The sequence below is a fragment of the Ceratosolen solmsi genome, unplaced genomic scaffold (assembly GCF_000503995.2).
Source record: "Ceratosolen solmsi marchali unplaced genomic scaffold, CerSol_1.0 scaffold10, whole genome shotgun sequence".
In the NCBI taxonomy this organism is placed as follows: Eukaryota; Metazoa; Arthropoda; class Insecta; order Hymenoptera; family Agaonidae; genus Ceratosolen; species Ceratosolen solmsi.
This window is the reverse complement of record NW_011948412.1, coordinates 7,493,823-7,511,394: the sequence shown is the minus strand read 5'-3', so window position 1 is coordinate 7,511,394 and position 17,572 is coordinate 7,493,823. Positions and strand designations below refer to the sequence as shown.

At 31.2% G+C, this 17,572-nt stretch overlaps 1 protein-coding gene across 1 annotated transcript in view; it reads left to right on the top strand.

The window, feature by feature from the left end:
* Positions 1-4,514, top strand: part of LOC105364624 (max-interacting protein 1-like) — a 155,226-nt gene extending 150,712 nt beyond the window's left edge. Inside the window, exon 4 of the mRNA XM_011502606.1 lies at positions 4,073-4,514. The gene's annotated coding sequence lies outside the window, so the exon portion shown is untranslated. The remainder of the gene's footprint in view (positions 1-4,072) is intronic.
* The last annotated feature ends 13,058 nt before the right edge of the window (positions 4,515-17,572 follow it).

Below are 17,572 nucleotides of genomic sequence, written 5' to 3'. Positions count from 1 at the left end.
CCATCACCTCCACCCCGTCCCGCTACCCCACACCTATTTCACAACTCCCAAGCCAATAAACAGGCTGCCGCGCCTCGTAATATTGCAGAAATTAATTTTGCACGGGAGCGCGCGGATTATCGCTGGTGAAGCGCTATGTATACCTCGCGGGCCCGCTTTTATATAACTTGGAACGCCCTGAATCCGAGAGGCGACGGGGCGTTGTTTCCCGCCTCGGTGGGACCATCGCGGCACGCGCTAAGGGCTTATTTATATTTTCATTAGTAAACGCGAGTCGAATCTTTCATAAAAACGCCTTTTCCAGCAGCTTTATTTATACGAGCGGCGGCCACCAGTCTTTATCATTCGGCAGACGAACTATGCGCTTTTGCGAATTAATTGCGACTAAAAGGATCGAGGAAAGTTCAAATACGTTCGTACTCTTCGTAGTTGAATTATTCGACATGTCGGGCTGATGTTGCAATTCGTTATGTGGGAATAATGATGTTGAAGGGGTAGTACAGATAAAGGACAAGGTATGTATGTATAATTAACCGATGGAGGAGGAATTTTCAATGATCGTTCGTGCTGCGTTCGTACACTAAGTAAGAAGAAAACCAACTGCTCGAAGTAGCAATTTAAATCATTCTGGTAATTTACCATTTTATAATAAGATGTAGATGATGTTTTTGCCGTAGAGATAAAAGTTTGAAATCTACAGGGCTGTGAACAATGTAAAGTTTTAAAATGGCGAGAAGGAAATTTAAGTCGCAGAAAAGTTGAGAAAAATACGGTTAAAGTTCCCCCGACGTAATATAGACGGACAGCTTATGCACGTATAAATGTATGATTATGATGATATATTCGTGTATTCAGTATCGGTAAGTGCACACGGTTATGCCGGTTGGATAACTATGTCGATGTGTCGATATTTTGCATCTATTTTGCATCTTCGTCTGTACTCGCGATCGGAAAAGTCGCGACGGTCGTGTTGTAAAAAAGTAAAGGGTCGTCGAGGAGTCGTCGACGTATCTCTTCATTTGCAACGTCGGATAAGAAAATCCCGACAGGCTTATTATTCGGCGAACAAAAGGTCGCGCATTCTCATGTAAATTGCAACGAGCGTTGCGCGGCTAATGCGTTTTTACATCGGGGCCATTACGTGGAACGATAAATCACCGTTCGGGATACTTGTGCCCCGGACTGGTAAAATTTCTCGCGGGAAAGTTTCGCGCAAAAAGCTACAAAGCCCCGGCGCTTATCCGATATTCTGAATTTCACATTGGTAATCTCGAGCCGAGTCCCAAGGAAGACCGCAAAAATGTGGCCCGCAAAGGGTTGAGCCCGGCCAGTTTGGCCATCGATCTCCAACCCCAAACGCGGCAGGCCTTTGAGAGGTGGCCGTCGGCAGCGGGTGAGCCTCGCTTTTGCAGCCCCGCCCGATTATACTTAGCCCGCGACGGTGGTCGGTGGGCGGGGGGGGGGGGGGGCGGGCAGCTCGTAAATTCACGTTCGCGTGCCCGCCCGCACGCCTTCCACGGCAACGACGACTGATTAAAAAATCGTCGATCCGTGCGACCCATCTCACCGCCTCTATTTTTTAGTTATTTTGTTTTTTTTATTTTGTTGTTTTAGTGGCCTTCCATTCATGGATTTTTTATTACCGATTTTTCCCATAACCTTTAGGCAAATTATGGAAATTTTTTTTTTTTTTTTTTTTTTTTTTTTTTTGTTTTCCCCCTCGGCCGCGCTGATTAGTCAGAACTCAGTGCGGAATCCCGAGATCGTAGTGACGACCGATCCTTTTTTAAGTTTTGCTCATTTTAAGCACTGGCCTAGCAGGATGCAATTAGAAAATTGATTCCAGCGTGAAGATAAGGTCGATGTAAGTCAGGTATCGCGACCGCTGAGGAGGAAGATGGAAGGCCACGATTCGCACAGTACTTTCTACAGTATAATTTACTAATTCTTCGTTGACGGAGATTTACGGTGAATAAGTCATCGCCTTAGAGGGCCTTAAAAAATTTATCGTAAGAGAGAGAGAGAGAGAGAGAGAGAGAGAGAGACGTAGGAAGAAAATTGTAAATCTATAGGCTTTGAAAAGTACAAACTCGAAAAGTAATTTTCGTAAGCTTCGTCTTTATTTTGGCTTTGTTAAATTTAAATCTCTATTAAGTTATTCGAGTCGAGAGATTCTTTGTGAGTGGATTTTAGTTGTTCGGAGGGAAACAAAGCCAAATTTTCAAAGAAATGCTCAAAACCGTCGCTATATAATTAAGTCGAATAATTTTACGTTGAAATGCGAGAAAAATATTTAGCACGGCTTCTTGTTTACTCGAAATAACAATCGAGCTTTTTATAGCTAAAAATTGTCTTTATTATGGAATTAAGTGAGAGAGTGCAGATGCATCGAAATTTCTAAAATTTTCAAGAGCCGTTAACGTTCGTAATCGATTGCCTTCATGTGCGTGCCAAATGGATTTTCGATAATAGGACCTTGTAATACTAGAATTCAATTTGAATATCTTGCAATTACTTGATTTTATGTTTAACGAATTATAATGTCGTTATGGTAATATAATTTTCAATTTCCATTAAATTCATTAAAATTTAAAAACGGATTTGCAGTATTAGTTAAATACATAATTCCGTTTCGATATTATAAAATACGAAACCTGTCATTATATTCTGTCGTCTCAATTTGAAAATATTGCCACTTTTATTTCGAATTTAATCCATAAATTCTTGCTTTATAAAATAAAGGATTATTCAGTCGGCAATTCAATCTAATCGTGCAAGGGAAATACTTATCAACGTAATTTTTTTTTTTTTTTTTTTTTTTTTTTTGGTTTTTTTTTTTTTTTTTATAATTTACGGCTACCCGTGCCATTATATCATCGGAATAATAAAAATTAATTCAAAAATATACGATATAGCTTGTTCTAAGCACGGTAAATTTTAAATGTAAGAAAGCTATTGCTCGCGAGAAAAGTTATTTTCAAATATTTAAATGCAATCGAGCCTGCTGAATGTGAGAGAGAAAAAGTTCCTTTTAAAAAATTACGTATAAAAATTTATGGACAATAAAATTGATGAATTATGTTAATTATCAAAATTAATGTAGATTAAAATTAAAGCTCGATTTTACGGTCGCTTTTGCGCATAATTGGCATTTGTCGTTCACAAATATCGTCGACCTATTGGATAAATAATGCACACGCGGTGTGTGCTTGAATATAGCCGAGGGAAAAAGTTAAAAGTAAAGAGAGTGGAAGCGAATGAGAACTGTACGAGGGAAACGGAAAAGTTATTGCGAGTTGGAAAATAATAGAGAAGGATGAGAAGGGGTAAGCGAATGGAGTACTGTAAGACGATATTTTGATCCAGATATTTTTGGTCGAAATCTTTCTTATCGTAGCTATGGAGAATTCGCAAGTAAAGTATATAGTTAATAGAGGGATGTGCTGATAGTGTAAAATTTATCGAAACTAGTCGCGTTTTTTTTTTTTTCTCGTGTTTTTCAACACACCTTTCCTTCGATAATCCGTCGATAAACATTAGATTAAAGAAACGAAAATTTATACCATAGAATATTCGACACTTTTCATACACTCCTAATTAACCTAATCATTTTTACAAGTTTCAATTACAATACTCTGTAATACAGACTTTACGATTTTTATATGAAAATGGAACAAATTTCGCTATTGTTCTTGTAAATAATAAAAATTATAGCTGCAAACAGTTACGTATGCGAGATAATTAGCTATACTCATGCTAATTATCGTCATTGAAATCTTACAAGGACTGTAAGAACATTGCACAGAAAATATTGAGAAAGTTATTATTAATGAAATTATCCCTCAACCTATAAACCTATGCTCTAAAAGCCATATGCCCTCTGTGTAATAATTATGTTCGTTAGAATTCGATTTTTAAATTATACGAGCAGTCCTTTAACTTAATAATTCATAATGTCTATTGGCAGTCGGTAAATAAGTTTCCCTTGTCCTACCCACTAATCGGTTAAAATGTCATTAGCACAGCCATTCAATACGGAAAAGCTAAATAATTAAATATCCGATTCTTTCAGACCCGAAGACGGCGCGGAGGTGGTGGCAAGTGGGAACAGTGCACCTTAAAGCGTGGGAGATTAAGGAAGAGGACGCAGGGAAGCAACGACAACAGCATTATCCAGTAACCAATAGAAGATCTCGAAATGAAAGGAGAGGAGCGAAGACGATGACTATGATGGGACGAGCGCAAGGGGCTTCGACGACAAAAAGTACAAGCATCTGCACATGTGCGTACGCTCACAATTCGCAAATTGCGTTCAATCCTTTATCGCGCCCAAGGAGTCCAGCAGCGTCGATAAAACGAAATGTGAGAAGAGGGAAGGGCATTTAGACGAACGCCCGTCGCAGTGATGAAGGAGAAATATCATCGGCCACCTTAGCGATTGATTAAAGCGAAAGAAAGAAAGAGTGAGAGGGAAGAAGGAAACGGGAATCCTTTTTAAGCGCGAGCGAGAGAGACGAGAAGGAAGATCTCACTATTCTTCTTCTTCTTCTTCTTCGTCTTTACTGATCACACTTTAATGTTTTAATAAAAGAGAGTATGAAAGTGAAAGAGAGACAAAGAAAGCGTGAGAGTATGTAAGAAAACGAACGAGAGCAAGAGCATGAGAGAGATAGAGAGAGAGAGAGAGAGAGAGAGAGAGAGAGAGAGCGTGAGCGTGGAGTGGGGTGAGGTGAAGAGAAAAACAGGGATTAAAAAATTGTATAAATGGGCGTGAAAGTAAGCGAGTGAACAGTTGATAATTGAAAGGAAAACTTGCGAATATAAAAGACGAACCACGCGGAGCATTAAATATATAACGTGTAAAGTAAACGAGTGTGTCATGTGGCATTTGTACATATTAAAAATGAAAAGAGAAAAAATAATAACGAACATCGAATTGAGTCTTTTTGTTACAAGTCACCCGTGAAGATCAAATGGATTATAAGAATAAAATGTACGGTTATTTGTTTTTATTGCGAAACGTATTTTAAATATTCTCAAAAGATTTTATTTAGTTTTATAGAGGATGATAGAAACAAAAAAAATTACATAATTTCGAAATGATTATACGTGGCGCATTATCAAAATATATTCTACGAAGAAAATAGGAATATAATTTTAAACAAAAATCGATCGATTAAATTTCTTCTTCTTCTTTTTTTTTTTTACCTTTTTTACACAAATATTTTATCATCATAGGCAAGTAAACGTAAATTTTTCATTACGAAAAGAAAAGAAAGAAATACAATAATTTTATTAATATGACAATGAAGCGTTTATATTTCTTATCGTTTTGTCATATTTTTATTATACCAAAACATCAAGCTGTTCAGATCTACGTATTTGAATGTAAAAAGTGACGCGATTCTTGTGAAAACCAATTTTTCAAATATTATACGTTAATCAGTTTTGTGCAAAAATTATTAGATATAATCAACAACAATTGGATTGCGAAATAAGGAACAAAACAAACAATAAATAAGTATGAATACGAATGTGTGAATGAAAGGAGCAATGTTGAAAAAATGTATTAAAAGGAAACAAAATCCGTAAAAATGCTTTCGTATAATAAGTAACGTAAGAAGTTTATTTGGCGTTAAAAGCGCAAACATCGGTTGACCATGATGTGACAGTAGTTGTTTTGACGTTTTCACGCAAGTTTAGAAAATATAATGAGCGCCAGAGAATTGTAAAATGTACGTAAATAAGAATGAAACCACAATTCGAAAGCACGATTGTATGAAAAAAAAAAAACAAAAAAAAAACAAAAAAAAAACTATTGTTTCCTTTTTCAAAAACATCTGCAAATTCAATTAATATATTATTTTTTTCATTCAGACTACTTATAATTTTCATTACAATTAAATTTCTTAAATAAATGGCGAATTTTGTATTTTATAAATTCAAAAAATATTCTTACAATCATAACGTAATGAAATAAAGTAATAAGATTTTGTTTCTTTCAATCGTACTTTCGATACGAAAAAAATTAATATTAACAAATGAAAAAATCATAGTGCGAATTCAAAATTTAATTAGCTACTTCTTTATTTATTACTTGATATACAAAGACATTAAACACCAAATTTACAATGAAAAAGATTTTGACTTCGCTCATTGATTTCCATTTACTGTGCAAATACTGCATGATACAAATACACCATCGCGTGTTATTAACATTAATTATTATTAATTCATTTAGGTATACTGAGGTATCTCGTATGTTTAGTAATTGAAAAATGTCGTCACGCGTTTTGTCATCTCTCAATAATGATGAGACGAGAAAAAAAAAAAAAAGAAACTTATTGGAGATAAAAAGTACAAATTCTGTAAGACCCTTGTGTAAAACGTGTGTGTCATCACCTTTTTTAGTGATCGATACTTAGATCGATAATTATAGATGCTCCGGTGTATCGACAGGAAAATAAGTGCAAATGAAATGATAGTAAAAACGAAAGATTAGGTCGATGAAAGAATGTGTTTGAGTGGTTAGTAGAACGAAGAGAAATTTAAAAATGAAATGTAATGAGATTGATAAATACAAAATAATTTTTTAAAAATCACTTCGAGGCAGAAGTCTATCGTTTAATTTATTCACTAATATATATACTACAATTTGTGTATATATATGCTAAGTTAAAAATTATAATTTAATTACATTGTATTATTTTTTATAAATTATTTATTGGAAATTATTGGATTTATTTATATGAAATCTAAATTGTACGTGTTCGTGTTCAAATTAAAAGACATTCTTATGTTTTAAAGTTTAATATTGTAGATTTCAGTCTCGAAGTTTCACTAGAGTTGTAAACGTGGAAAAGAAGGAGGATAGAGAGATAGAGATAGATAACGAGAGATTGATAGATAGATAGATAGATAGATAGATAGATAGAGAGAGAGAGAGAGAGAGAGAGAGAGAGAGACAGAGACAGAGTTTTTTTACGATTGATAAGTTTGAAAGAAAGCTAAAAAATAAGCAGGTTACAGAGTCGAAGCTTGCGATGTAGATTTTTAAGATTAGCTAGACTGACATAAAAAAATTTAAAAAAAAACGTAACGAGTGATCTCTGAAAACGATTGTGTAAAAAAAAAAGTCGCAATGATGAAAGACAAAAAAGCGAGATGGAGGCCAAGAGAAATCAAGAGTGACCAAGCGAGAGAAACAGAGTGAGCAAGAGAGAGAGAGAGAGAGAGAGAGAGAGGGAGAGAGAAAGAATGCAAAAGGAAACAATGATAAGGATTTATATGCAACGTCGTGTCGACTATCAATTGATAAATTAAAGCTGCAACGCAAGATTCCAAAAGCTATAGTAAGATTTTGATAAAATTTGGAGATGACCTCGAGCATTATACCTACGTATATTTTTATCGGGGCACTTTCGATTCTGGAAAATAATTTTAGCTCAATTATAATAACAAAAACAATCAAACCATGAATTAATTTAGTTGAATTAATGGTACGAGTACAGTCACTATAATATTGTATTTATTTTTTAATATATTTTTACTTTTATTTTCGGATCAACTTAACATTACATTTTACCTTTTATTCATTAGCTTGTGTTTTCTTACTTTGAATTGAAAAAAGCACGCCGCGCGCTCACGACTTTTAATAAACGAACAAAAGAAAAGTGCTGAATTTAGAAAGAAGATGATAAAAAGTCAGCAGCGCGTTGTTGTATCAAGAATTCGCTGCTTCGCCGAATAAAAAAAAAAAAATACGAATGAGAGAAAGAACGTCGAATACAATCATATTGATTGTTTTACAAACTCACGTGGTTGATATGTATGCATAACACAATTTGACGGAAATACTCAAGTAAAATATTGTTTTCTTTAATTTTATGTTGCAAATCACTTTATTTATAACGAAGTGAAATTTTTAGGGGTTTATTAGTGCTGAACATTATTGCTTGCTATTTTTTTTTTTATAGTAGTCTATGACTATATTATTTTATGAGACGCATAATCTTAAAGACAATTATCAGTTTTGCAGAGTTCGAAATGGACAGTAGAAAAGAAAATAAATGTACTTATGATGCCGTCAATATTTAATAAATTAACATCATTTGCGAGTTTATTCTTAAAAGGTCTCTTTAAATGCTGAAACTATCAAATTAATAACGTCGTAAAAATGTGAATAACCATTGCTTAAAGTTATCAAAAAGTATGAGATAATTTTTTATTTAATTTCCAATATGTATCGTCTACAAGTCAAGATATTAATTTAAACAAGGGGAAAAAAAAAAAAAAAAAGCGTTCAGCACTCGTTTTTATTATTATAAGAGAATTTTTGAAAAATTACTAATTATAAGGTTATGAAAAAGAATAAATTTCGCACAAAACATTCCTTATTAGAGAAGAATATAATTATAAAAAGCTATGTACTCGAAGATAAATAAATTGAAAAAAAAAAACAGAATCGAGAATGCCTCGGAGTATTCATTCACGTTGGTTGATAAATGTTTTTGGTCTTTTTTTGTTTTGTTGTTTTTTTTCTTTGAGTGAGAGAGAGAGGGGGGGGGGAAGCAGTCGAAAATCATAAGAAGCGCCATAACAGAGCATTTTAGTACAAAACCAGTGAAGTTGAAGGAAGAAAATTATACGAGGTGATAAAGAAGTATACGTAAATAAACATGATTAAAGTCGAGTAGTTTCACTGGTAAAGATCTGAATGAGAGAGATAAAGAAAATGACGGAATATAGCTGTTCTTTTTTTTATACTTCCGAAAGTATTTTAATTCAATACTGAGCCGGAAGAAAAGGTCGTTCTTGTAATTTGTATAAATATCACAATACCAATACCATATTCCTTATCGTATAAAATACCGTAATCAATAGTTTGGGGGGGGGGGGTAAAAAAAAGAAGAAGAAAAAAGAACAATACAAGATTTAACCAATAATGCTAAATTTAATACTATTAAAAACAAATATCACGTATCAGAAATCTATTCATTTATTAAATTTGGAAATTGTAATTAGTCGCAGTAAATTTTCTAATTGTATATTTAATTTAATAAATTTCTGTCCAAAGCACAAATATTTTAATCAATGCAACATTATATACTTTCGCATTAAAACAAAAACAAAAATAAACAAACAAATGAATAAAAAATAAAAATAAAAAAATTCAAAAAATGATGAATTTTCATATTAAGAGTGCATGTCAATATAAGCAGTGAAAATATCAGCGTTGGATTACATGAAATTTTAATATACGTATTAAAAAAATTATTTCATAACTTCCCTTAATAACGACGAACAAAGATATAAGAAAATATTATGAAAAAAAAAAAAAAAAAAAAAAAAAAAACCAAGCATCAATACGTTGGTTACAAAAATATTACCTCGGCATAAATAATAAATAACAATAATAAAGCGCAACTTACGAAAAGCGTGAAATGTCTAAAAACGAAATCTTGAAATTGTCGTGAATGATAAAAGTAAAGAAAAATCCGCGCCTTCGGTAAGTGCAGATATGCTTAGTGGGTCTTCTCTTCGCGCACTTTGGACTTTTTAACGTCTGCCACACACATTATTAAACGGCGTTTCTTGCGTATTCTCCACGCGCCAAAGGGCAGCGTGTATTTTATGCCCTGTTTCCTTCTTCTTCCTCTTCTTCTTCTTCTTCTCTTCTTCCTCTTCTTCTTCGTGTTCTTCCTCTTCTTCCTCTTCCTCCTCTTCCTCTTCCTCTTCTTCCTCTTCCTCTTCTTCCTCTTCTTCTTCTTCCGCTTCTTCTTCGTCTTCTTCCTCTTCTTCCTCTTCCTCTTCTTCCTCTTCCTCTTCTTCCTCTTCTTCTTCTTCCTCTTCCTCTTCTTCTACTTCTTTTCTTTTATGCGTGCATCTAGCCACGCGCGCTTTTCCACGCCACTTTTCACAATTCTCAGCCGTCGTTCGCCCTCCTTCGGGCTTTCCAGCGAACAAAGACGACGGATTTTTGCGTCGTAAATACTTTAATGTCCTCTCTCTCCTACCTCTCCCAACACACGATTTTTCCTTCATTTATATTGGCGCATTGGGTTGGCATACATGCTATTATAAGAGCGACTTATAAAACAGAGATTCTACCAAGTAATTTTTAGTAATTTATTTGCTAAACAAATCCGGTAATAGTGTGCAATTATATTTATGTATATAAGGCAAAATCTTAATTTAAACTTGCTATGTATTTATTTTGAAGTCGTCAAAGAATATTATTTTAATCGAAAGATACACTGTCAAATAAATTTAATAACGCGTATGTTTTTTTTTTTTTTTTTTTTTTATCCTTAATTATTAATCGCTTATCGGCGTTCGTGCAAGAACTAAGAAAAAATTCACGGCTACGCAAATGAGAAAGAACGATGAAAGGTGAAAGCTGCAGGATCTGACGATACATCGGGCAAGTCTGCTTCCTTTGTGATATTAATGTTAAAACAGTCGCAAGCCAGTAAGAAAGAAAAGCGTTGAAATGGAAAAAAAAAAAAAACAAACAAAATTTATAATACAATTTTTTTGCACCAATTGAAATTTTACATACTACGAGAAAATTTTTGTTCTCTTGAGAATTGAGCATACAATCGCTAATTAGAATTTACATTTTTATCATAAAAATTATCCCCTTTCTAATATTCACCCGACCTCTTAATTCTTATAATACTTACGTAAATATCTATCAACAACACATTATCATCAATGCTTACATTATAAATCAATTAATTTGAAAGAACTACGATAATTTTTCTTGACATAAAAGTGATAGCTACAACTAAACGAAATTGACGTAGCGATTAGAAAAGAAAAAAGAAATAATTAAACAAATAAATAAAAGACAACGGAATAAAAGTAAATCGAAATAGAATCCTCGTTACTAATAAGAATAACAGATGTAACAGCAATACATACGAATCGACAGAATTTTTCAACAGAAAATCGATATAATATACTCTCTAATTATTCTTCGCGCGGAAGACTCAGTTTTATTTTTTTTTTTTTTTTTTATAGGATAAAACTTTTATAATGCAAAGAGTACGAGTGAAAATACCTTTCGTTAAAGAATTTAAACAGCAAGAACGATGAACAATTAGAGATAATAGATGAACGATCGAACGATTACTTGTGCAAGATGAAAATTTAAATAATGATAGTTTAAGGAGCATATTAAAGCGCGTTATTAAGTCATTGAAATGTTAGATGATATGAATATGTAATAATTTTTTCAATATTGCACATTGTTGCGAGCGCTCTTGCCGCTGAAATACGAGGATTTTATCAAATAGAAATAAAAAAAAGTGCTTCGAAAAACAAAGTTCGATATTTTATCGAGAGACATGCGTGCACTATACAGAGCCTCGTTTAATACCGACGAATAAACTAATTTATGAACTAAATTAAGAAAATAACGATAAATACCTCTTATTTTTACCTGTTAATTTTTTCACAACTGAAAAATAGTTTCCTTACGTTAGATGCACCTGGCTTGGTGGTTGCACAGTAATAAATAAATACATTAAAGTTAAATGCATATTTAATTGTACATTTCGAACTGATTAACTTACCATCTAGACAACTACTTGTTGTCAAAATGTTTCTCAGAAATTCTTTTTTCTTATTCATAGATATAAGCTCTTCACTTTTCAGCCTTATAAATAAAAAATTTCAGCATTTTTTCAGATAAAGAAGGAATAAAGATAATTCTTTGTTGTATAGTGCAATCTTCTTCCCTAATCAATCTATTTGACATTTTTATAGTCCTCTCACTTATATAATTGCTGGATTTTTCATAATGTGATGATACCACAAGCAATTTTAATTAAGGCATTTTATAATATTCATTCGAAAGCACTTTAATAAGATTCTTCTCTATCCTCTTTCCTATCCTTGTACTCCTTGCATCGCGCTACATGTCATCAATATTATTGATTTAGCTATTTAAATGATTATTAAGTAAATAATATGACATCTCATTCTATTTAATATTTATACTACACATAATTGTAAAAATATGCAATTAGAAAGTGGCATTAGATTTTCAACCAAACACACATATTTAATATTTTACGAATGAATATTATGAAATCCTGGTTTGAATTAATGTTTGAATTTATAAAGATATATATACATACATATATATATATATATATATATATATATATATATATATATATATATATGACTATACTTACGCGCAACACTCTGTATATGTAGATGTACGTTTGTGGCGCGTGCGAGCGACTCTGTGTGTGTGTGTGTGTGTGTGTGTGTGTGAGCGTGTGTGCGTGTGTGCGTGTGTGCGCGCGCGTATGGTCTATTTCAAAATATCGTATTAGCTAGTGAATTGTAACATATAATTGTTTGTATCTGTTAGTTATTCATATACTCTTTAAATATTCCCTTTTCTATTAAAAAAAATCCATATCATTAATGTGTGAACAGCATCACTGGTCATACAATTTTGGGTCACTGACTCTATTTGTGGTAATTTTTTTTTTCTTTATCTTTTTATTTATTATTATTATTATTATTATTATTATTATTATTATTATTATTATTACTACTATTATTATTATTATTCGTAGAAATAGTAGTAGTAGTAGTAGTAGTAGTAGTAGTAGTAGTAGTAGTAGTAGTAATAGTAGTAGTAGTAGTAGTAGTATTGTACCCATTGAATAAGCATAATAATTTTCTTCAAAATCAACAATTTCTAGTATTCTCTTTGTAATTTATAATTATGCATATTTAAAAAATTATCGCTAATTCATTCATTTTGAATTAATCCTTACATGAGATTACTAAATTCCAGTTATTTATTTATCTTTGTTCAATAAATCATTTATAATAAACTGTATAAAATTAAAAACAATGATACTAGAATACTAGTTTGTCGTTTCGTTACTACTTAAACGTTGCCTAACTGAAAAGTGTAAAGATTTGATATGCTTAATGATGGAACAACCTTTTGGAAGAAAATATCTTGAAAACATTTTTTATCGACTACTTATTTTTTACTTTTGTAAAATCGTTTTAAGGCCTTTTCTCGTAGATCCAAAAAGAATAATAAATAAAAATAGAAACTAAAGATATAATAGATCAAGAATATACAGCAGTGAGATGATGGAATAAAGAAACAATGTATAGAAAAACGTAATATATGTCCTCGAATTCAGCGGCAAGCAATTTTTGCAGTATAAAAGAAAGAATACGGAATACTTGAACAATTAATGAAAGGAAGAAACAATGTAGTTGCAAGGAGAATAAATGAAAATTAAAGATACAAATATTGAAATAAATAATAAAAAATGGGTGTTATTTTTAGATGTCTATTAGATTATCAGAATCAGTAAATAAACTAAGTGGAAGTAAAATCAATCGCGAAAAAAAATACCAAATGCTACTACCGTAATTTGTAATAATGATTAAACGATTTAAATAAACGAATGATGATAAGAACGAGATCTTCTTGAATAATTGATGCATAATAACAAAAAAATAAATAAATAAATAAATACATAGTTTTCGGTGGAAAGGAGAAGAAACCCATGACCGGAAGTATATGGTATTAAGATTATAAACAAAGTACACATACACCGTGATTTCGCAGTCTTTTCTACTCGGCTTTTATCAACGCACGCAATTATACAAAAGAAACCATTATAAAAAGTTTTCAGTGCAATCAAAAAAAAAAAAAAAATAAATAATAAATAATAATAGTAATAATAAATAAAAAGAAATAAATCGAGAAATAAATCCTTAATCGTATAGCGATAGAATGAGTGGGATGAAAAATTAATACAAGAAATAAACGCATGAAAAGAGAAAAATATTACCAAAAAAAGAAAAATGACGTAAGGGTATTCAAACAAGTAAATGAAAAAAGAAGTGAGTATGAAGCGATTAGCGCTTGTAATAAGAATAAAAATATAAATAAAAATAAACACGTCTCGGGCGCCAAGTCACGCGCCTCCTATCCGCCGTCTACGAACAATTTTTCCTCAAGACATTTTGCTGCTTTCATTGTTTAGATGAGTACTATAAAAAAAAAAAAAAAAAATATGCAAAAAATATGAACTTCAAATCGAACGTATAAAGGGTGTGCAAAAAATGTGTGAGAATAGAATGTTTGTGGTGTATTTAATCTCGACGATATTTCTTGATTATCGTTTGATTTACATTTATATTTAAAGCCTCTTGAGAGACAAAATTAAAAAAAATTATGGAAGGATATCCACGGTGCATAATATTTTATTCTTGAAAAATAACATAAAACAATAGTTTCACTATAGTTTCGAATAAAAAGAATACTTTAAATAGAAAAGCGGAAAATTTTGTTTCACCTTAATAATTGACAAATTAAATTAAGACTAAAAACAATTTTGCCTTATAGATTTAGTCAATTTCTTTAAATCGATGGATTAGTATATATATATATATATTTTTTTTATTTTTTATTTATTTTTTATTTATTAATTTAAGTATAATGTGCTTTTTTTTAAATAAAATGTATTATGCATTGTGGAAATTGTTCTTAGGTAGAAAACTTGTTGTGAGAATTTTTTAAAATCGACTGATACGAATTATATTATAATTGTGTGTGATTATAGTTTTTAAGATGTTGAGAACAGTGAATTTATGAGGTTAACGAGCAGTTTCTTATATAGTTACAAAAATGTTTTGTTACTGTACCGAAAATTCTGTATTCTGTAAGTAAATGTTTTCGTGTGAGTAAAAAAAAAAAATGTTTGTAATTGTAACAAAACGATTTTGTTGTTGAAAGATAATTCACGATTAATACTTTGTACAATTATTTTATATATATATATATATATATATATATATATAGGAGAGAATTTGATAAATTTTAATGAAAATTATATTAATTTTGAATTTCATTCGAAAACTATGCATTGTAATAATTAAATATAAATGTAAAATTTTTATTAATTTACGATCACAAGTGTAATAGCGAATTATAAATTCAATATCGCACTTAATTATAATTATATTTTATGTCATAGTATTAAAAATTTTAAAGTATTTAGAAACATGAAAATTTCTAATGTAGTGTATGTATTTTCAAAATGAAATTGGCTTTGTAAATAAACTTATAGCATATAAATATCTCAAGAGCCTTAGATCAGGTGCTGATTCTTAATCATAAATCTCTTAAATTTCGTCAGTAATGAACGAAAAATCTCTTCACTTTGAAAAACAAACAAAACGATGCAGGTGTGTTTTTATAAAAGACCGACATAACTCAATCGATGATATACGTAAGCAAAAGCGTAGAGACGGAAAGAAATGAAGAGTAGGCAAATTCACCTGTCGAGAAAAGATCAGAGAGCTGGAGTTGGCAACATATTACGTCAGATAAAAAGTGCGGTCCTTTTCTCAATTGTAGTTTATGCCACACTTATCAATGCGTTTGTTCCGTCTCTCTTTGTTTTAATGATATAGTCATGGTTTTTGTTGGTAGACGTATGAAAGTAAGAGGGAATACATAAATAGATAATTAGACAGATAGATAGATAGATAGATAGAGAGAGAGAGAGAGAGAGAGAGAGAGAGAGAGAGAGAAGGAAAGTGAGTCGAGCGCGTAAATCGTAGACAGTGAGAAGAAATTACGGGAGAACTGGGAAGACATTAAGAGATCTCGTCGAGAAGTCAATGAGAAAAAGAGTGTGAGAGAATGAGAATGAATGAGGAACAGATAAAAGTGGGTAAGAATACGAACCGAGAGAGGCTCCGGCACTAAGAGCATTTAATCAATGATAGAAGAATGCTTAGTGGATATTAAAGAAAAAAAAGTAATAAAAATGGAATAAAAAATGAATTACAAAAAAACTATACCAGTTTCACGTTTGTAAGGGATAACGCTGTAACTGTAATTTAAGGAGAAAAAGAAAAAGAAACTGAATATAATGTTATTATGTAATATTACTACGAGAGTCTGATTGAGAAACGATGAATGATATGTGTCGGGCAGTATAGTAAAGAAATATAAGATAAAAGATTAAATGGAACAATAACGAGAAAAGGATTAAGGACGAAAGGAAAATAAACGACGGACACGTTTTATGCCCTGTGCACGATGAGTAGAGAATCAATTAGGGAGTCGAGTGAAAATGCGAGTAATGTTCAGGAAGGAACACGTGTTCTTGTAATAAGTGTCAGAAAGAAGAAAAAAAGATAGGCAGATAAAGAAAAGGATAGAGAGAGAGAGAGAGAGAGAGAGAGAGAGAGAAGAGGGAGGGGAGAGAATAGTTTTTCCTTTTTCTCAATGAATGTTGATTAAGCGTTTATGAGCGTCCAACTTGCATGAATATAGAAAGAAAGGTACAAAAAAACTTTATTAATATGATTCATTAATCATTATGATTATTATGGTTATTATTAATTAATTATCGTTTATTAATTATCATTAACAAAGTGAAGATTTAGAAGTTAAAAACAAAACAAGATAAAACACACACGAATGAGATGATAATGATTGTAATGCGAGTAAGAGTGGATCGATGAATTGCGAAAATAAGAAAGTGATAAAGATATAAACATACAGGAGACAAGAAAATATCGAGAAAAAAAAATGAAAGGGAAGAAATAAATGCGAGAAAACTTATTATTGTACATACGTTATATAATTACATGTATACTCGTATGACTGTCGCGAATATGACGAAGAGCAACTTTGTTCATCGAACATAATTAATGACAATGGCGATTATGATGATGATTTTCTCTGCTTATGCGGATTCAAATAAAATTTGTGTATTATTAAGCGAAGATTTTTGCGTCGTCTTTGTTATTTCCCTTAGTGTTATCTGTTTCGTCTACTCATTATTCCTGCATCATTCCATATCATTTAATAATAAAATACTTTATTAATGATTTTTTTTAAGTAGTTGTAAATAATACTTCAGTTATTATACTAATAGGAAAAGCTTTGATTTTCATTATCTCTTCTTAAAAGCTATTTTGTTAATTTAATAAAAGTCCGTTTTATTTTAGAACATTAATAACTGATTATGTATTATTACATATTCATATTTCTGTAATAAAAATTGTAAGATTACCTTCTATAAAATATTTATGCTTTTACATGTGTAATCTACTTACTCTTATTCTTCTAAGTGCGCTAAATTTTTATTTAATATAACAAATTTTACTACAAGTAAATAAATCTTATTAAGGCAATATAAGCCATCACTTATTTTATATTTTTATTTAATATTTCAATACGCTTACTACTGAATTTTATATACTTATATAATTTTAATATTTAACTGTAAAGATCAATAAGTTTTTAATGTACAAAAATACGGGTAAAATCCAACAATAATTAACATTGGAAGTTGATATGAATTGAGCAGGTTACTTACAAAACACACACGCACACACGCACACACGCACACACACACACACACACACACACACACACATATATATGTTTGATTAAATCTATTTGTTATATTATATCTATATCAAAATATTGTAAATTAAAAAGTTTTAATAAAATAAAATGTTTCAGGTAGAATTAAATTTCTTTATTCGATAC